The sequence below is a fragment of the Sinohyriopsis cumingii genome, chromosome 2 (genome assembly GCF_028554795.1).
Source record: "Sinohyriopsis cumingii isolate HCF-2022 chromosome 2, ASM2855479v2, whole genome shotgun sequence".
Classification (NCBI taxonomy): Eukaryota; Metazoa; Mollusca; class Bivalvia; order Unionida; family Unionidae; genus Sinohyriopsis; species Sinohyriopsis cumingii.
This window is the reverse complement of record NC_142962.1, coordinates 139,355,887-139,374,106: the sequence shown is the minus strand read 5'-3', so window position 1 is coordinate 139,374,106 and position 18,220 is coordinate 139,355,887. Positions and strand designations below refer to the sequence as shown.

Genomic DNA, 18,220 nt, shown 5'->3' with positions numbered 1-18,220 from the left:
AATAAGCAACCGTTAAACTCGTACACGATCTTGGGGTTTTCTAAGTCACAGCCATCGACCGAATACGTTCCGATGGTCTTTTCGCCTCCTCCGTTGCGGGCATGCTGAATCCATTTGTCTTCCTTGTTGCACAAGTAATGTAACCAACGTAGGGCTTTGACCGAGTATTGACGTTTGACATAGTGGGTCGTTTGAGGACTGATGACAGCCACGGTGTATTCAGGCATGAATCGTTGCCGGTACACTAAGGAACACGCTTTGGCAATGGTGCAAGCTTCTTTCAAAGGATCGACCCCTCCGTGTTCCATGAACAGTTCTCGAAATTTTCCACAGCAACGTCGTAAAATGTCCACGTCGGAACGACAATACTTTAACATTTCTTCCTGAAAGTCGAAAGGGTCCGAGGTGTGAGCCTGGTACCAAGCGTAGAAAGCTTCTCCTTGTTCGGTACGCATGTTGTCAGGGTCGTAATAGTGAGCCTCAGGCAAATGGGGTAGAACGACGTGTTGATTGGCTTCCGTATTGAAAAAGTGTGGAAAGTACCCTTTAGCCATTTCTGTCATTCCAAACGTTTTAGGCATTCGACTCAAAGGTATGGCCAAATAGCTCATCGAATCTTTAAACTGTACTTGTCCCACTTGCATGAAAATGATTTTGGCTCCGTTCAAAGTCACTTTAGGACGCTCGGTGCCTTGTCCCGTATAGTATCTCAAAAGAAACTGTCCATCGTATCCGGAGAAATTGTGAGCCATCACCGTGGCATGACGATGACAATCTCCGTAACGTTCGATGTCCTCTTGGCTCCACGTCTTGTCGATGGGGTCTAAGACCCATTGGGCGAAATCGGCTAGCGTGTTCGGTCCCCGAAAGATTTTTTCACGTCCTCCAGGAATCTTGCTGCAGTGAGGGCAATGACTGAAGATAGGTTCTTGAATGCACTTCTCGCACGCTCGATGAGCCACGCAGAAATTAGGAATGTGAATGCCGGTCTCTTGCATGCATTCGAAATCGAAAAAGATGAAATTGCCTTTCTTCTTGTGTCCATCCTCTTTCTCTGGTGTGGGTTGGTATTTTTGCACGTAGCATTCGTGTTCCAAGTCCACGATGTGGTGACAAATGTGACATTTTTTCTTTCCTGAACATACGTGTGCCTTGGCATTATTGGTACGTAGGCCTTGTCCACACGTGGGGCACAATCTCAGCAGTTGACAAGCACATTTTTGCTGTGAACCTTGCGTCTTCAAATGTTGTTGGTAACAGGTAGGACGGACAAACCTGCGCAGACAAGTTGAACAATGCACTGGTCCTTCGCTCAGACAGGGTGGAGAGGCCAAACATCCTGAGCATTTCAATCCGCAATGCTTGTGTTGCTCTCGATTATTATAACCATGGTCACATTTCTCACAGTAATATCTGTATCCCAGGAATCCGGTGATACTGGTAATGGTATCGAAATGGTCATCGTGATAATAGACATGAATGTATTTTCCATCCTTAAAGTCTTTCCCTCGAAACAACAGAGGCCCACGCACTTCTTGAGGGTGCACTTTCAAGGTGTATCGTGGAGCTAGGACATCTTGCAATTTTTGCATCTCAGGAATGCCACAGGGTGTGTCTTTGGACAGTCCGGCTTGTTGCAACAGGAGTTCTGCTTCATTTCGTTGTTTGGCTCGGTCTGATTTTCGAATATTCTCCCAGGCTCTTTTCCATTCTGCCGTGTCGTTTTTGTTGGCATAGGTTCGTCCCACCACGATAGCCCTGACTAAACACATCTGGTCTTGAGGGTTGTAAATTTGGACGAGGCTACGCTTAATGCTGCGAAGCTCGTTCACCAATAACATCTTTTTGCGTCCAGTCCCTTGAGGAGGAGAGACGTGGGTCATGTCCAGTGTGGCTTTTCCATCGGTGATGTCAAACTGGTCATTAGATTGTTGCACGTGTTGAATCTTGTCCATGACTTTGGAAGCAGTCAATTCTGCAGGGGTGCTAAACTCGATCCAAACAGGGGATTTCAAACCGTCGTGTTGTATGGAAAGTCTCAAGCGATCGTCTTCTTTGGGTTGACATTGTCGCTTGAGTGTGGTGAGCAAAGAATCCCACACCCCAGTGATGAACCCTTCTGCTTTCTCTAACGGTACTTCAGCCTTGAAATCTTTAAACTTCACTGTGTATTTGTAAGCCGTGGTTCTAAATTTTCTAGAGGAGCGCTTTTCCGTCTCTCGAATGGAATAGTACTTTTCAGGGTTGACTAAGGGTGGTGAACTTTGTTTAGAGCGTTCGGATTCTGGTTCACTCATGTCCTCTTCAAAATCACTGGCATGAATTTGTGCCAAGACTTCAGCCCTAGTACGAGGCGATAGATCACGTTTCTGCCTCTTACTTTCTTATTCTTTAGGATCGTTTTATCTTGAGTGAAAAACGTCAAATGACTCAAGTTTAAACACCATGGACTAATTTATAGTCATGGCAGACCAGCATATATAAAAGGGTGTGTGTCTTGTCCTTTCACTATTCATTTCACTCTCTAACCGAGCACAACGATGGAAGAGACTAGCCAAATCGAACGTTTCATCAGCGCTTTGCGAGGGGTCATTAGAAAATTCTCTTCAGACCAGCCGACGGACTACTCTCCTTCCTTTCGAGATAAAAGTCAAGATACTTGCTATATCTGTCAGAAGAAAGGGCATTGGTCTTCAGAGTGTCCAGACCATCAAAAAAGAAAAACAGGGGCTAGAAAAGACAAAAGTCAAGATACCTGTTATTATTGTCAAGAAAAAGGACATTGGTCTCCAGATTGCCCAAAAAAGAAACAAGAGGAGTCAGAAGAAGAGAGGGATTCTTCAGAAGAAGAGAGGGATTCTTCAGATGAAGAAAGCAGACAGGTGAAGAAAAAGAAACAGGAGAAGAAAAGAAGAAGGCAAGAAAGTGAGGAGGAAGAAGAGGAAAAGACTGTGACGGTGAAGAAATTGAAAAAACAGAGAGAGTAAACAATGAGATAGAAGAAGTCTATGAACTTTTTAAAGTGTTCTGTTGTGAATTGTGAATTGGATTGTAACTATTGAGAAAAGAATACATTAATTATATAAGGTAAGTGTCTTTGAGTTTTGATTTTAAAATAAGAAGCTACACTCACGCACTCATATACACGTACTATAGGGGTAAAATGGGGTTTTTGAGTTATTGGCAGTTGAAAGTGTATCTCTTTTCGAGAGACGTGGGTGGCCCTGAAAAGGGCCTTTTTTTGGTGTAGGGGTGAGTTTAAGCAATCAACTTTAACTGCCTTAAGCCTTTGCCACGGCCAAGGCCTACTTCTGGACTGCGTAATGTTGATGATGATGATGATTTGGTTGAAATCACTAAGGGTGGTACGACCGGCTTAGTCACAGGGTTGACGTGTGTAGCTCGGGAAGGTCGTATTCTCTTCGGTCGTGTTAAAGAAGTCTGATACATTTGTTTCAGACTTCTTAACTCCGCTAAAATGTCTAACAGTACCGTGACCGTTTGATTTTCACCCTCTTGTTTCTTTGCTGCTACTTCTTGTTGTTGTTTTTTTCTTACCTCTTCTTCTTGCTGCTGTTGCTGTAGGAGAAAAGCTTGTTCCGCTTCCTTTTGTCGTTGTATAAATTTCTCCAATTCTTCTTTCTGTCTCTGTCTAAAATTCTCCACTTGCGGTAATGAAGAAGGTGACGAAGGTTCCGCAACAAATTCTTGCGAGGTAAGAAAATCCACAAAATCCCAATTTACCTCTTCTGAAAGTAAGTCCGGGTTCCCTTGGGCGGTCTCCACTGCTGGTGCACCCCAGTGGATCGTTTTCTGAGTTTCCGTCATGTTGAATCACTGTCGCATAGATTGACTGCACACAGGCGCTAGCAAATCTATATAGACCACGTGACGTCACAGACTGCTCTCTTCGGATTGGATGCGGGCTGACTGAATTTTGTAACGCGTGTTTGGATTGGTGAATGAACTCAATCCGTTTCAATCCTTCCTCTACCTATAAATAAGCGCTGTTCACTGCATTGATTCACCTGTTCTCGTCACCTCAAGATGTGGACCACAGTTGAATCATCCACCCTTGTGTCTTCAATGATGTTTAGGACGGACATGCTAATGTATGTCCGATCCAAGTGGACCGTTGTCCACAGGACAGACACCAGTCTATGGATACGTAGGATCTACGTAGAAAGACAAGGATGCCTCAAGAGAGTGCTGATTTACGGTCCTATAGTGAGGCGCAGCCTAAGGACAAGAAGAAGACCAATGCGGTGCCCTTTATGTTAATGGATACATTAACATAAACCCAAATGCCCTTTTCAGGGCCACTCATAGGTCTCGAAAAGAGAATGACTTTCCATTGCCTACCCCTCTTTTTTTTTAAAAAAAATCCCATGTTAAATTCCCCTTGTCCCTAAAGTAGTTTTTTTCTCCCATGTTAAATTCCCCTTGTTTCTAAACAAGCCCAAAATCTATTTCCCATGTTAAATTCCCCTTGTCCCTAAACAAGCCCAAAATCTATTTCCCATGTTAAATTCCCCTTGTCCCTAAACAAACCCAAAATCTATTCCCATGTTAAATTCCCCTTGTCCCTAAACAAGCCCAAAATCTATTCCCATGTTAAATTCCATTGTCCCTATACTGGCCCAGGGTTTTTCTCCATGTTAAATTTACATAGTCCCTATAGTGGCCCAGGGGGGGATCTGTAATGCTAATTCCCATTGTCCCTATAGTGGCCCCCTTCACTACTGAGAGACACCCACAGAATTCGTGGTTGCTACAGCTGTGATTGAAGAATCAGACGACAACGGAGAAGAAGCTAAAGTACTCCCTGGTTGTCCATTGACGAGGGAAGAAACCTAACTCGACGTTGTCCTTGACGGGACGTTAACGTCAGAGCAGCGTAAGAAAGTGAAGTTGTTACTCCAAGACTTCTCAAGCGTCTTGACAGATCGACCTGGCAAGACGGAGATGGAAGAGTTCACCCTGAGGTTACTGAATGAGAAGCCAGTGAAATTGAAACCATATCCGCTTTCCTATGCGAAATAAGAAACTTTCCAAGATGAGATCCAAGCTATGAATCCTGTTGCGTTGATATAGAAGAAAGGCGGTACACACAGATTTTGCGTCGATTACAGGAAGTTGAACAGAATCACTGAATTCCAGGTAGAACTGTTACCTGATCCTGAATCAATATTTGACGGGGTGACCAACGCGAAGTATTTTTCGAAAATCGATCTGTCAGTGGGATACTGGCAAATTCCAGGTCGAAATCAAGACAGAGCAAAACTTGCCTTCGCAACTCCAGATGGGACCTACCAGTAGGTAATTATGCCATTCGGGGTCCAGATTGCGCCGAGTATCTTCACGCTTCTGATGCGAAAATTACTTGAACCGTTAAGGGGGACTGGAGTTTCAAACTTCATGGACGATTTACTCTTATCGACAGCTACTTGGGACGATCATATCATTTTGCTGAAAAACATTTTAGAGCGACTTCGACAAACGTGACTGACCGCACGACCATCTATGTGCCATGTAGGGTTTAAGAAACTAACCTACCTAGGTCATACCCTCAGCGAAGACACGCTAACCCCAGATAGTTCAAAGGTCAACCAACTTAGGAATACAGTATGACCGGCCACTAAGACGGAAGTTCGATCTTTCTTGTGACTGGCAGGGCATTATTGTCGATATGTTGATAACTCCAGCGCTGTTGCTAGCCCATTGATTGACTTGACTCGGAAAAAGGCTCCGACGAAAGTTTATGGACAGACGCATGTGAACGAGCATTTCAGACGTTGAAGGACAGACTGTCGTCAGACGCAGTAGTGAAATTGCCCGATGTGACACGAGATTTTGTCTTACGTACTGACGCTTGTGATAGAGGATTAGGGGCAGCGCTATTAAAAGAGCATGACGGAAACGTATTCCCAGTTGCATACAGTAGCAGGATATTGTCAACTTCAGAATGCAATTATTCGGTCTCTGAGAAAGAATGCCTGGAAATTATCTTTAGGATATCTAAATTCCAACGTTACCTGTATGGATGAAATTTTATTTTAGAAACTGACCAACAACCACTCGCCTATTTAGCTCTAGCTAAGTTAACAAATGGACGATTAATGAGATGGTCATTATTTCTACAGCAGTACCACGTCCAGGTACGGTATATTAAGGGCAACGAGAATGTAGGGGCTGACTGATTAAGTAGACAAGGACGTCTAAGGTGAAGGGTTCGCCCAAGGACGTGTAAATGAATCAGGTTAAATCTCCGAAATTTGGAGAGTAAAAATCCCTGATTTTTCTGGGGTGGGGGGCTATATGTAAGGATGCAAATTTATGTCGATCTATGAAGAACACATTACTTTGGGCCAGAGAACAATTAATTTTATTTATGGAGACATGTGGTTGTTAAATCGCTATACTGTAATGATTTCTAATGTCTGTGGCGGGAGAGGAAGTGATTCTTAATTAAGCCTTCGTTTACTTAACCGTTAGACGGCTAGAAAAGGGAACGTTAACTTCGATTTTATATCGGAACTGTCAGAAGCTGAGTTTTTCCAGATCTGATATTTAGAAATCTAGCAGTCAGGCTGGCCGCAATTTTGGAGTCTAGTCATAAAAGGCGGTAGATATATTTAGTCTTGATTGGTTACGCTTAATAAGGAGTGTGTTTCCCACACGTAATTTCCTAGCTTTACAATTGCCCTCATTGAAAAATATAGTCAGTCTGCAATTTTCCTGCAAGAGTGAAAATACAGGAGACACCGAAATTGAATTTGGAAGAAATTCTCTCGTAAAACATTTGTCACAGGGACCGGATGTCTGGAAAGTCGACGGACACAATTCTCGCGGTAGAAGCGAACAAAGCTTGAAAGCACAAGGTATTTGCGTCAATCTCATGTAATTCGTTGATACCAGTATATTTATTTGCTTGATTTTAATTGTTGATATTTGCTTGAATTTATTTGTTCAAATCCGTCGATCAGTTATCTTGATATGAGTGTAACTGCATTGAGTTCATCTATCTGAATTCGTACAATGATCTTCTTTATATAAGTTTGACGAATTGTTTGAATTTGTCGTCTTGACTGTTAAAGGAATCTAAGAATGTAATGCATTACTTTAGTTGATTTGAGTTTCGAGAATCCGTTTGAATTCACCGATCTTAGATGATTTCATGTATGCTAAAGACTCGAATGACAAAATGACAATAGACACTACTGGCTGAAAATAACGTAATAACCATGTAATGAATTTCATTCGTTCATTTGTGTAATTGAGACGAGAACGGAACTGTTACGTCTCGTGTGATGTTAATGTTTAGTCAGTATAAAATAACCATTAGGAAGTACATTAATCTTATGAAACTAGGTTTGTTTATGGTATGGAACGTTTAGCTTGACAAGATAGCATTTGATATCTGTTTGAATTCCGACAGAACGATATCTGACGTAACGAGAGGAGGGTAATGATCTATTCCCAGTAGGACAACTGACAGAAGATTTAGGTTGCTTCTCTGTTTATTTTGAATGGGCAAACAGCTCAACTGAAGTATCCACTGGCGTTTCCCCTGAAGTATCTACTGACGTATCCATGTACCTACTTAACCATGTATCTACGTATCTACTTACTTACGTATCCACGTACCCACACAAAGTTTGAGGGCCGAAAAGAGGCGATACAGTAGGGAGGTCGGAGAAGGAAAAAAGAGAAAAGACCGAGAAAAACAGCCACAGCGAAGTTGGAGTGAACGGGGAATAAGCAGGTTATGAAGTTGTACAAGGCAATGACTTTGATTGTTAATTCGATTCTATGATGAAACAATTATATCATTTAAAACAGATCGGCTATTGATATAAATATATTTGTGTTTGAAATTCGCTGAATGATTTATTTCAAAAGAGAAGTGTATCTTCCTAGTATAATGTATTCTCACAGTTGTTTATGTACTTGATTGAAATTATTTTTTTTATGTACGGGGGCTTGTGTCATTCTGTTCTATATATATATATATATATATATATATATATATATATATATATATATATATATATATATATATATATATATATATATATTCATATATATGCTCAGATCTTTATTTATTCCATCTATAATTTAACACTTTATTTTAATATTTACTTGATCCGATCATCAATACCTAGGGCGATCACCCTTTTGATAACGATAGCCAAATAAAGCGGACACCTTGTAAGGAAGTACAACCTCACAACACCATCACCAGTAGCACCGCTACAATAAATATATATATATATATATATATATATATATATATATATATATATATATATATATATATATATATATACACACACACAACAACGCTTGCACACATAGGACAGTACATTCTGTGGAAAGATCGACCAATCTGGTTTAATACGTCCTTGAGTTGACAGATCTACAAAATATCTCATTTAAAGTTTATTTTCTCTGCTTTAAAATTAGTAATGTTGTAAGATATAAACGTTCTAAGATTTTTGTAAACTTTAACGTCTCTTACAGAGGTGTGTGCTCTTATCGAAAGAATAAATGTTATGATGCTGTTGCTTATCCTACATGACCTTGTTACTTAGCTTAAGCCATGTTCATTTAAATATACATTTGATTTTGTTCATATTACCTCACATTTTGCACCTGTACCGGATATTAAAAACAACAAACAAGCTGACTGTGTGGCTTGAATGTCGATATAGGTCGCTCCAGAAGAGAGATGTGTCATCCCTCGTAGGATTATATAGTACATGTATGACGAGTTGTTCAATTGTATACAACGATACGAGCCCCTGTGGTTACACACAAAACTGGAAGCCCCGGGGTAGTGCATGTTTTGTTGTTGCTTTCGTGTGTGTGTGTGTGTGTGTGTGTGTGTGTGTGTGTGTGTGTTGTTTTTTTTTTTTATTATTTTATTTTTTTATTTTTGCAGTTTGGGGTTTTTTGGTTGGTTTGAAGGGTGTTCTATTATACGGCAAGAGAGATACATTTGGGTCAAAATTTCGGTCGATTAGTGCCCACGTTCACTTCAGTAAACAAACTCTTGACCGATTTACCTGTTGAAAGGACAGTCGTACGAAAGTACTCAGCAGATGTTGGTTTGTCAGGGGACATAACTGTTTCTGGCTTCCCGATTTATATTGTCGCTTAGCTCGCTTAGGTCAGCTGAACCTAGCCGTTAAAGTAATTAGACCAAACCGTGTTTTGTGTTATTTAGCAAAACATAACATGGTGTCGGAAATGAAATTTTTGGAATAAGTTGGATTTATACCATTAAGAACTATATCTCCATAAGAATACTGAAATTTGGATGCACGAGTGTATGTGTTAATTGTGACATCGCGGATAAAATCAATCAGCCTCCTGAAATGGACTTTAATTGACACCATCTAGCAGAAACTTGGAGGAGGTGGTCGCAGACTATACAGTTTTACTTAGATGTTGCGCTTGCAGATAAAGAAGACAAAGAAAAGTTCAGTGCTTTCCTATATACTATTGGTCAGGATGGTAGAGACATTTACAACACATTTACATTTGAGGCCAATGAAGCCCAAAAAAAATATCGATCCACCGATCAAAAAGTTTGACTATTATTGCAGTCCGAAGCAGAACATTACAGTTGAGAGGCACAGATTCAATATAAGAATCCAACAAAAGAATGAAACCATTGACCAGTATGTAACTGAATTTGAATTGATTGCAAAGAACTACAAATTGGAAAATCTACAGGATGAAATGACTAGAGATAGAATTGTCTGTAGGACTAATTCTGAAAAAGTAAAAGAAAGACTTTAACGAGAAGATCAACTGATATTACAAAAAGCACTGGCCATCTGCAGAGCAGACGAATAATCCAAAAAGCAGATTCAAAGTATGCAAAATGAAGCAGCAGCACCAGAAGTTCATGATGTGAAAATGAAGAAAATAGAAAAGAAAATGGCACAACCAAAGAAAGCGGAAACGACATACATGAACTCAGATTCCCTATTATTCAATTACATGCAAAATGTAGGTGTCCAGCCTTTGGTAAAACTTGCTACAGGTATCGAAAACAGCATCATTTTCTGAAGGAATGCAAGACAAAACGGGTGCATAGCATGAAAGAATACTCTAGTGAAGAGGAAGAAACATCTTTTGTAGGAACAGTGACAAAAGCAAACACTGAAATCAGTGGCAAAGAATTTGTCACTCTGACTCTTCATGGTACTGATGTCAAATTTAAAATTGATACTGGCTCGCAATTACACATCATTCCAAATCACATTTTTTGAAACAATGAACATTGAAAACGTTGAAGTAAAACCAACCAAGACCTGTCTCACAAGCTACTCAGGTGACGCACTAATTGTCATAGGCAAATGCAAATTAAACTGCATGAATCAAGAACTTTATTTTTATGTCACAAAAACAAACCAACCGCCTATTCTTGGGTTAAAAACATCTCAAGATTTGCAATTAATACAAGTTGTTTGCAATGTTCACAGGAATAAGGACAATCATATCGTGAAAGAATTCGCCGGTGTGTTCAAAGGTCTAGGATGCCTGAAACAAAAATATCATATTGCAATTGACAAAAATGTGAAACCTGTTATCAATCCACCACGGAAGGTTCCTACAGCTTTACGAGAAACACTTAAATCAACTTTGGAAGAGATGGAACGGAAAAAATGTAACACGGAAAGTAGATGAACCATTAGTAGTTGTTGAAAAACCCAAGTCGGGAAAACTACGAATCCGTCTCGATCCGAGAAATTTGAATCATGCTATCAAGCGAGAGCATTGTCAACTTTCTATCATTGACGATATAACCACAAGGATGGCTGGAGCTAAGGTTTTGACCAAACTAGATACCAATCATGGTTACTGGCAAATACACCTGGATGAAGAAAGTCAGTTATTGACGACATTTAACACCCCGTTTAGTAGATATTGCTCCTGAGAATGCCTTTTGGTATTAAATCTGCTCAAGAAGTGTTCCAGAAACACATGGCACAGTGTTTTCAGGACCTGCCTGGGGTGGAGACTGATATATATATGACATAATTGTTTGGGGAATTTCAAAGGAAGATGATGGTGGAAAACTGTAAAATGTTTTAAAGAGATGCCAGGAAATAAATCTGACACTGAATTTACAAAATGCCAATTTGGACTAAAAGAAGCTTGCTGCGTGGGACACATGTTGACATCATTAGGTATTAAACCCGACCCAGAAAAAGGATAGCAATCACAGAAATGCCCGCTCCGACATACAAGAAAGTAATTGAAAGATTATTTGGTATAGTCAACTACATAGCGAAAGTTGTCCCAAATATGTCTACAGTGACAGAGCCAATCAGAGCACTTTTGAAAAGCCTGCCTTTGTTAGTTGTGATGCATCAAAAGAAGGACTTGGAGCAGTGTTAATGCAGTCAAGCAAACCCATAACATTTGCATCAAGGTCTTTGATAGATGCAGAAACAAGGTATGCACAGATCGAAAAAGAAATGGTTGCTGTGTTATTTGGTCTTGAAAGATTTAATCAGTATACTTAGGGTCGTCAAGTACAAGTTGAATCGGATCGTAAACCTCTGGGATCAATCCTCAAGAAACCTCTATCTGCCGCACCGCCTAGACTTCAGATAATGCTTTTAAGACAGCAGAAGTACAGTTTTGACTTAACGTATTGCCCGGGAAAAGAGTTATTTGTAGCAGATACATTGTCGAGAGCATACAGACAGACGAACACATCTGAGATAAATATGGATAGTGAAATTGAGTTCTATGTACACCTGATCATGTCAAATATACAGATTGCAGATACACAGTTAGACGCAATAAAGAATGGAACTAAACGTGATAATAAAATGACCAAATTACGAGAAATGATTCAAAAGGCCTGGCCAAATGATAAACATCTCGTACTGCAGAGATGAACTTTCAGTAATGGACGGATTAGTTCTAAAAAGAGAGAAGATTGCAGTAGCAGATGCTCTTCAAAAAGAAATGTTAAAAGAGATGCACAAAAGTCATATGGGTATTGAGAAAACAAAGCAAAGAGCAAGAGACATTATGTATTGGACTAGCATGAACGCATAGATTGCAGACACATTATCGAATTGTTCTACTTGCCAGGAATACATAAAGTCAAATAAAAAAGAACCAGTATTGTCTACACAACCTACTGCACCATAGGAAATGGTTGGAACAGATTTATGTGGAATAATTACAACTATGTCTTGATAGTAAACTATTGCTCCAGATTTTTTGAAGTTGCCAAGTTAGAAATACACAAGCAAGCACAGTGCAAAAACCTGGGAATTCAAACACACTACTTCAAGTCCCAAGTATCCACATTCTAATGGTCTAGCAGGAAGAAGAAAAAAACATTCAAGCTGTCAAAGGAATTCTCAATAGGGCAAAGAGAGATGGAAAAGATCCATATTTATCGATATTGGAGTATCGAAATACACCAATTGATGATGTAGGATCTCCGGCACAAATGCTGATGAATCAAAGACTTTGATCGACTTTACCTACTACCAATATACAGCTACATCAAGTTATAAAAGAGAGAAACCTAAAGTGGAAACTGCTTGAAAAGAAAAATCAGCAAAAGAAACAGTATGACAGAACAGCTAAAGAGCTTCCAAATTTGGCTTCTGGAGACAGAGTTGGAATCAGAAGATAAGATCTTTGGGGACCAGCTGTAGTCGTCAGAAAAAGAAGCACCCCAAGGTCGTATGATGTGAAAACCCAGGATGGTGCTATATACAGGAGAAACCGAAGACATCTTTACAAACAAAAGAGACATTACCAGAGATATATGATACATACGAAGATACTAACAAGGAGATCACTAACTGAATGACAAGACGCCATTAGTCATCAGTGAGCCCAACCGGACAGGAGAGATTCGAACAAGATGTGGACGTCTAATACAAAAAAGCCTGCAAGATGCAAAGATTTTGTTATGTGAACTCGATAATTTTTGTCAATTACGAAAATTGTGTCTTGTGTATATTAGAAACTGGAAGTGTTTAAGGGCATAATAATACATCTGTTATATCACATCAGTTTATATGCAGTGATAACAACTAGATTGAAGAAAAAAAGAACTTTAGGTTTTAGTGGCAATGCCAATATATCAACATGCAGGGGCGTCAGTGTAAAATGCTGTTGCCGATATACGAAAATTAACAAGCCTGTCAAGTTTTGTCCCCCCCCCCCAAGTTTTGCTCCCCCACCCCACCGAAAAAAGTTGAAATGATGTCCCTGTCACCATGTATTTGTTTTCATGAGTGTAAGAATGATTGTGAGTGTCATAGGACTAGAACTTAGTTTTAACTACAATTAGTAGAACTTTTACAACTCAACAGAAACTATTTGTTGATGCTTTCGTGTGTGTGTGTGTGTGTGTGTGTGTGTGTGTTTTGCTTCTTTTTTTTTTTTTCTTTCCCGCAGTGTCTTTGTTGTGGGGGGTGCGTGTTTTCAATGATACGGCAAGAGATATGTATTTGAGTCAAAATCTCGGTCGATTAGCACCCACGTTCACTTCAATAAACAAACTCTCGACCGATTTACCTGTTGAAAGTGCAGTACGTTCAGCAGATGTAGGTTTGTCAGGGGACATAACTGTTTCTGGCTTGTCGATTTCCATTGTCGCTTGGGTCGCGTAGGTTTCAGAACAGTGTTTTCGGGGTATAACTCTGTACATTTTGGAAACCATGTGTTGGAACCCGACAGAATAGACATCCAGACACATGTACGGCATTAAGCGACTGGTGGATTGAAAATACAGTTTTTGTTTCTACAAGAACTGGAAAATTCTGAATTTTGATTTCAGTATACTAAGACGAGGTAATAACCATAAATTTATTTGGTCTTACGCTGCCAAATTTATCCAAATGTTTGGTAGTTCGGAGTATCATATATTTACCTTACGAAGCCAAATTTTTGGCAAACATTTAGGAGGAAGTGTGCATCACAGAGGGACATGTAGCTTATAATAAAGGAATCTAAAGAAACAACAGTACTATTGAGAACAATGAGATGAGGATGTTTTATCACTTTGCCTTTGAATATGTGAGGCAGTGCTCCGTGGGTCTAAGGACAGCCGAAGGAACGTACACTGTTACGTCCTTTACAAACATCAAAACTTATTGGAAGCTTTGTGCATTGCCATCTGAAAAAAAGGGTGAATAATAAGGTCGTTTAGTAACATATAATTTATAATGGTCCTAACATGGAATTAACAACAATGGGCTTAAATTGGACACAAAAGCACAGAAGAAATCATTGTATCAATTAATAAACCTTTTAAACTTTGATGTGAAAAATTAGTAAATCTGTTGTACTTAACATTTGCACATAGACAGAGGTCTAATATAATTTTTCTCTTTGAATTGTCTTCTTGGTTTTGTGTGTGTTTATTTTTAATAAACAAGCGCTGAAACTTTTTATTCCTTGAAATGCCATGTATGGTGTAAGGGAGATAACTGAATGAAATTGGTAATGCGTGGTATTTACATATCCTCGAATACATTATCCATGTAATATAAATTAGTTCATAAAAACATGTATTAACTTGCATGCAATTTAATTATCTAATAATAAAGTATTGTTAAAGTTAGAACCTAAAATTCAGTTTCATTATGTAATGGAGACTGAGTGATTTAATTTTGTTCTCTAAGATCATCAAAGAGCTAGAATGTGAAATGCAGCCTTCCGTAAACATGCAATATGGATCCCATGCTACTTTGGATTCTTGTGATGGGATGCAAAGTTTTAAGAATAGTATGGACATGAAAAGAATTGACAGTATATGACTAATATGGTTACAACTCAGAAATTTTTGGCCGTATATGAGGAAATTCCAAAAGATACGTTTGGACAGAAATAAATAGGATGAATTAAAAGTCATTGGAAGATTATAAATGGGCCTAAGCAAGTGTCAATGTGACATTCTGACTTCATCTTGCCTGATGGTAATCTTGCTTCTTCTAAAAAATGGAAGGCAAGAATGTGTACATTTGGCAATTTAATATGAAAATAAAAGAAAAGTGACAAAGTACACCATCCCTATAATAAATTACCTAAAATTACTCATACCAGAATATTGTATGTTACAAAGTAATCAAGAGCAACTAAATACCTTCCTTTATTTTGTTAACTGGTTTATGACATGCCTTAGAGGAACTAAATAGCTATTCTTTATACATGATACATTATGAGATGCAATAGTTAATATTTGGCCAAATCATCCGTAGCGTGATTACATAACTTAGTTTGTTGTATGTATGTCACTAATAATATCCAGCCATCAAGTCATACACATCTGTCTGCCATAGCTATATCTGATATCCAGCCATCGAGTCATATACATCTGTCTGCCATAGCTACATCTGATATCAAACCATCAAGTCATACACATCTGTCTGCCATAGCTATATCTTATATCCAGCCATCAAGTCCTACACATATGTCTGCCATAGCTATATCTATCAAAAGCCTACTCCAAAGCCGACAAGTTATTTTTTGAAGTTTCATACATTTTATTTTTAAAAACTTATCATTATTTAACCAAAGATACACAGTGTCCATTTATTTTACTACATCAAACCAGTACAAGTTTTAAATGACATCAACATGTATGCATTTCTATCGATATACACTGAGACTTTTTTCCCATATAGAAATCAACTATCATGGTACAAATTGTCTTTCCATAGACTTCATTGCTAACATTTGCTGAAATAAGTTTACTTTCAACCCTACTTTAGCATCCATGTCTCACACTGTCATAGAGAGCACGATTAGATTGTCAATTTGACAAGGACAGTACCAGGTACTGGATTGCATTTAAACTCTACTGGAACTAAACGGGTAAGAGTTATCCAGTCACATGATACATTTTCAAGGATATTTATCGCATTTTTAAAAAATCTTAAAAAATACAAAACATTATATCTGAATAATTTAATCTCATACGTTCCCAAGAGAATCAGCTATTCTTAAGATTGACAGAAACTACAAATCTCGCTTAATGCAACAATGCTATGTGTGTGAATAGGACTTTTAACGTAGCTTGAACGATTTTTAAGTCATATCACTACGATGTCTGCAGTGTGGCAGTTTATAGTGATGTCTAGCACTGGGGCATCATCCCACAGACATGTAGCATGATGTCCCACCCAGTCACATTATCCTGACACCAGGCCGAGCAGTCCTAAAACTGACCTCTTAATGCTGAGTGCCAAGCGAGGCAGCTGTTAGTAACATTTTTTGTAAGTCTTCGGTATGACTCAGCCATTGTTTTGAACCCACGACCTCCCACTTCCGAGGCGGATGCTCTAGCCACTTGGCCACCAGAGCAGTTCGCAACAATACTAGCTAGTTATGTTTCTTTGTTTCTAAATGAAATGTTCCCTACACATTAAAGTTACCCCACCTCCTGTGTCTGTTAGTTAAAGTATAGAAGGATATGATTTTCTTGTTTTGTCTTTATGCTATGAATGGATTTTACATTTAAATGAAACAAATCATCAGAATTCTTTCAGTTTATTAACTCAAGAATTTAACAGCAATTAATTACGAAAGTTGGCACTTGCAGAGTATGGTATGGTTTTGTATTTGAAGATGTGAAGGAAATAAATAATTCAGATTGGGGATTGGAAGTCTTATATAGTTTGCCATTTACACAGGAGTTTTACTAACTTTTCTGATTTGAATGCATCTAAAAACAAGTAGTCACCCTTTCGACGAAGTCAATTATGGACTTTCAAAATTGTTATCTTATTGGTTTGCTCAAGCAACCGATGATCAATCATAATCGATAGTTGGAAAAACAATATATATATATATATATATATATATATATATATATATATATATATATTCAGATAAATAAAATTGTGTCACTGCAAAATTATACCTTTATGACTTTTGTCCTCTAAGAAAGTGCTGTTCAAAATGATACGTATAAATGACAACAAAATTTGGTGTGTTTTACATCGTTCGTATTCTTCTATACCAGCCGTCTTCCTTACAGATTCAGATGTCAACAGAAATAAATACAAATTATAGATGCAGTATATATTTTTATATTTAACAGACCAACTTGAACTTGTAGTCTGAAATTGCAGGAGTAACACCTGAGAGATCCACTTTGTAATGTTGTAAAATTTAGAAGTTTTCAGGTTTTTGAAAAAATAAATATTTCTTGCAAAGGTGTAAGTTCTTATGGACAACAGATATGGAATGATGTGTTCGTTACCCATTATGACTTTGTTACTTAATTTATGCCATATTCATTTGGAATGTACATTTGTATTTATTGAAGTTATTGTGTTTTGCACCTGTACCAGACCAAATAAAATATTTAAATGTTATGGTAATTTTTGTTGATAATTGTCCATGCTGTTCATGGGAAAATTATTAATTTTGACCAGAAAATTAAGTTCTGCTGGTACCAGTATCTCTTCTGTTGGTATGTAGAACAATAATGTGTGCAGTATTCTTTCAAACAATAATGTGTGCACTCTTCTTTAAAACAAAAATGTGTGCACTTTTATTCGCTAATAATAATTACATGTGTCATGTCACAGCAAGTACATGCAAGCTTATTTCAGAGCTAACAAAACCCATTTTTACTTGATGGAGTTACAGCGTGGAACACAAGGTTTATTTGCAGACTTCATGTGGTGTCAGGATGGTCATAAATAAAACTTGTCAACTTCATTGTGCTTCTTGTGCCATAAAGTTGAGGTGGAAGCAGAGCAGTTCTGCACTTTGATATTTTCTGTATGATGAAGTAGGATCTTGGAACGTGTAATAATTTATACTGCGAAAAGTCTAAACTCTTACAACAACACTTTTTATCTCTGTCAAAGCAAACACAGCATTTCTGATAAATGCATTTCATTATTGACAGAAGAAGCACAAGTCTTCGGAGATTTTTTGTTCTGGGTATTATATGTCTGTAATCCACGCTCTGGATATTCTGTGTCTGTAATCACAAAGAGATAACGATATCTGTGTAACAACTGTTAAGTCTCTGCATGTGTTTACCTCATTTTAGATGCATGCATCACATGTCATTGTTCTGTATGTAATGAGGACTATATTGACAAACATTTAAGGTTGTCAGTGCAAATTCACATACAGTTGGCATTAAGTATATGGTACAGATTTGTTAAGTAAACAAAAAGATTTACAGAGAACACCATGGATC

General features: G+C 38.3%; 1 protein-coding gene across 5 annotated transcripts in view; it reads left to right on the top strand.

Moving 5' to 3' along the window:
• LOC149805932 (FAD-dependent oxidoreductase domain-containing protein 2-like) overlaps nt 1–18,220 on the top strand; it is a 100,762-nt gene that overhangs the window by 33,769 nt on the left and 48,773 nt on the right. Inside the window, exon 2 of one of the 5 annotated variants that reach the window (XM_089950719.1) lies at nt 7,542–7,765. The exons of 1 other annotated variant lie outside the window; for it this stretch is intronic. The gene's annotated coding sequence lies outside the window, so the exon portion shown is untranslated. Of the gene's footprint in view, nt 1–7,533; nt 7,784–13,647; nt 13,849–18,220 lie in introns of those variants that run through there. 3 more of the 5 variants (XM_089950717.1, XM_089950718.1, XM_089950720.1) reach the window with 3 other exon arrangements.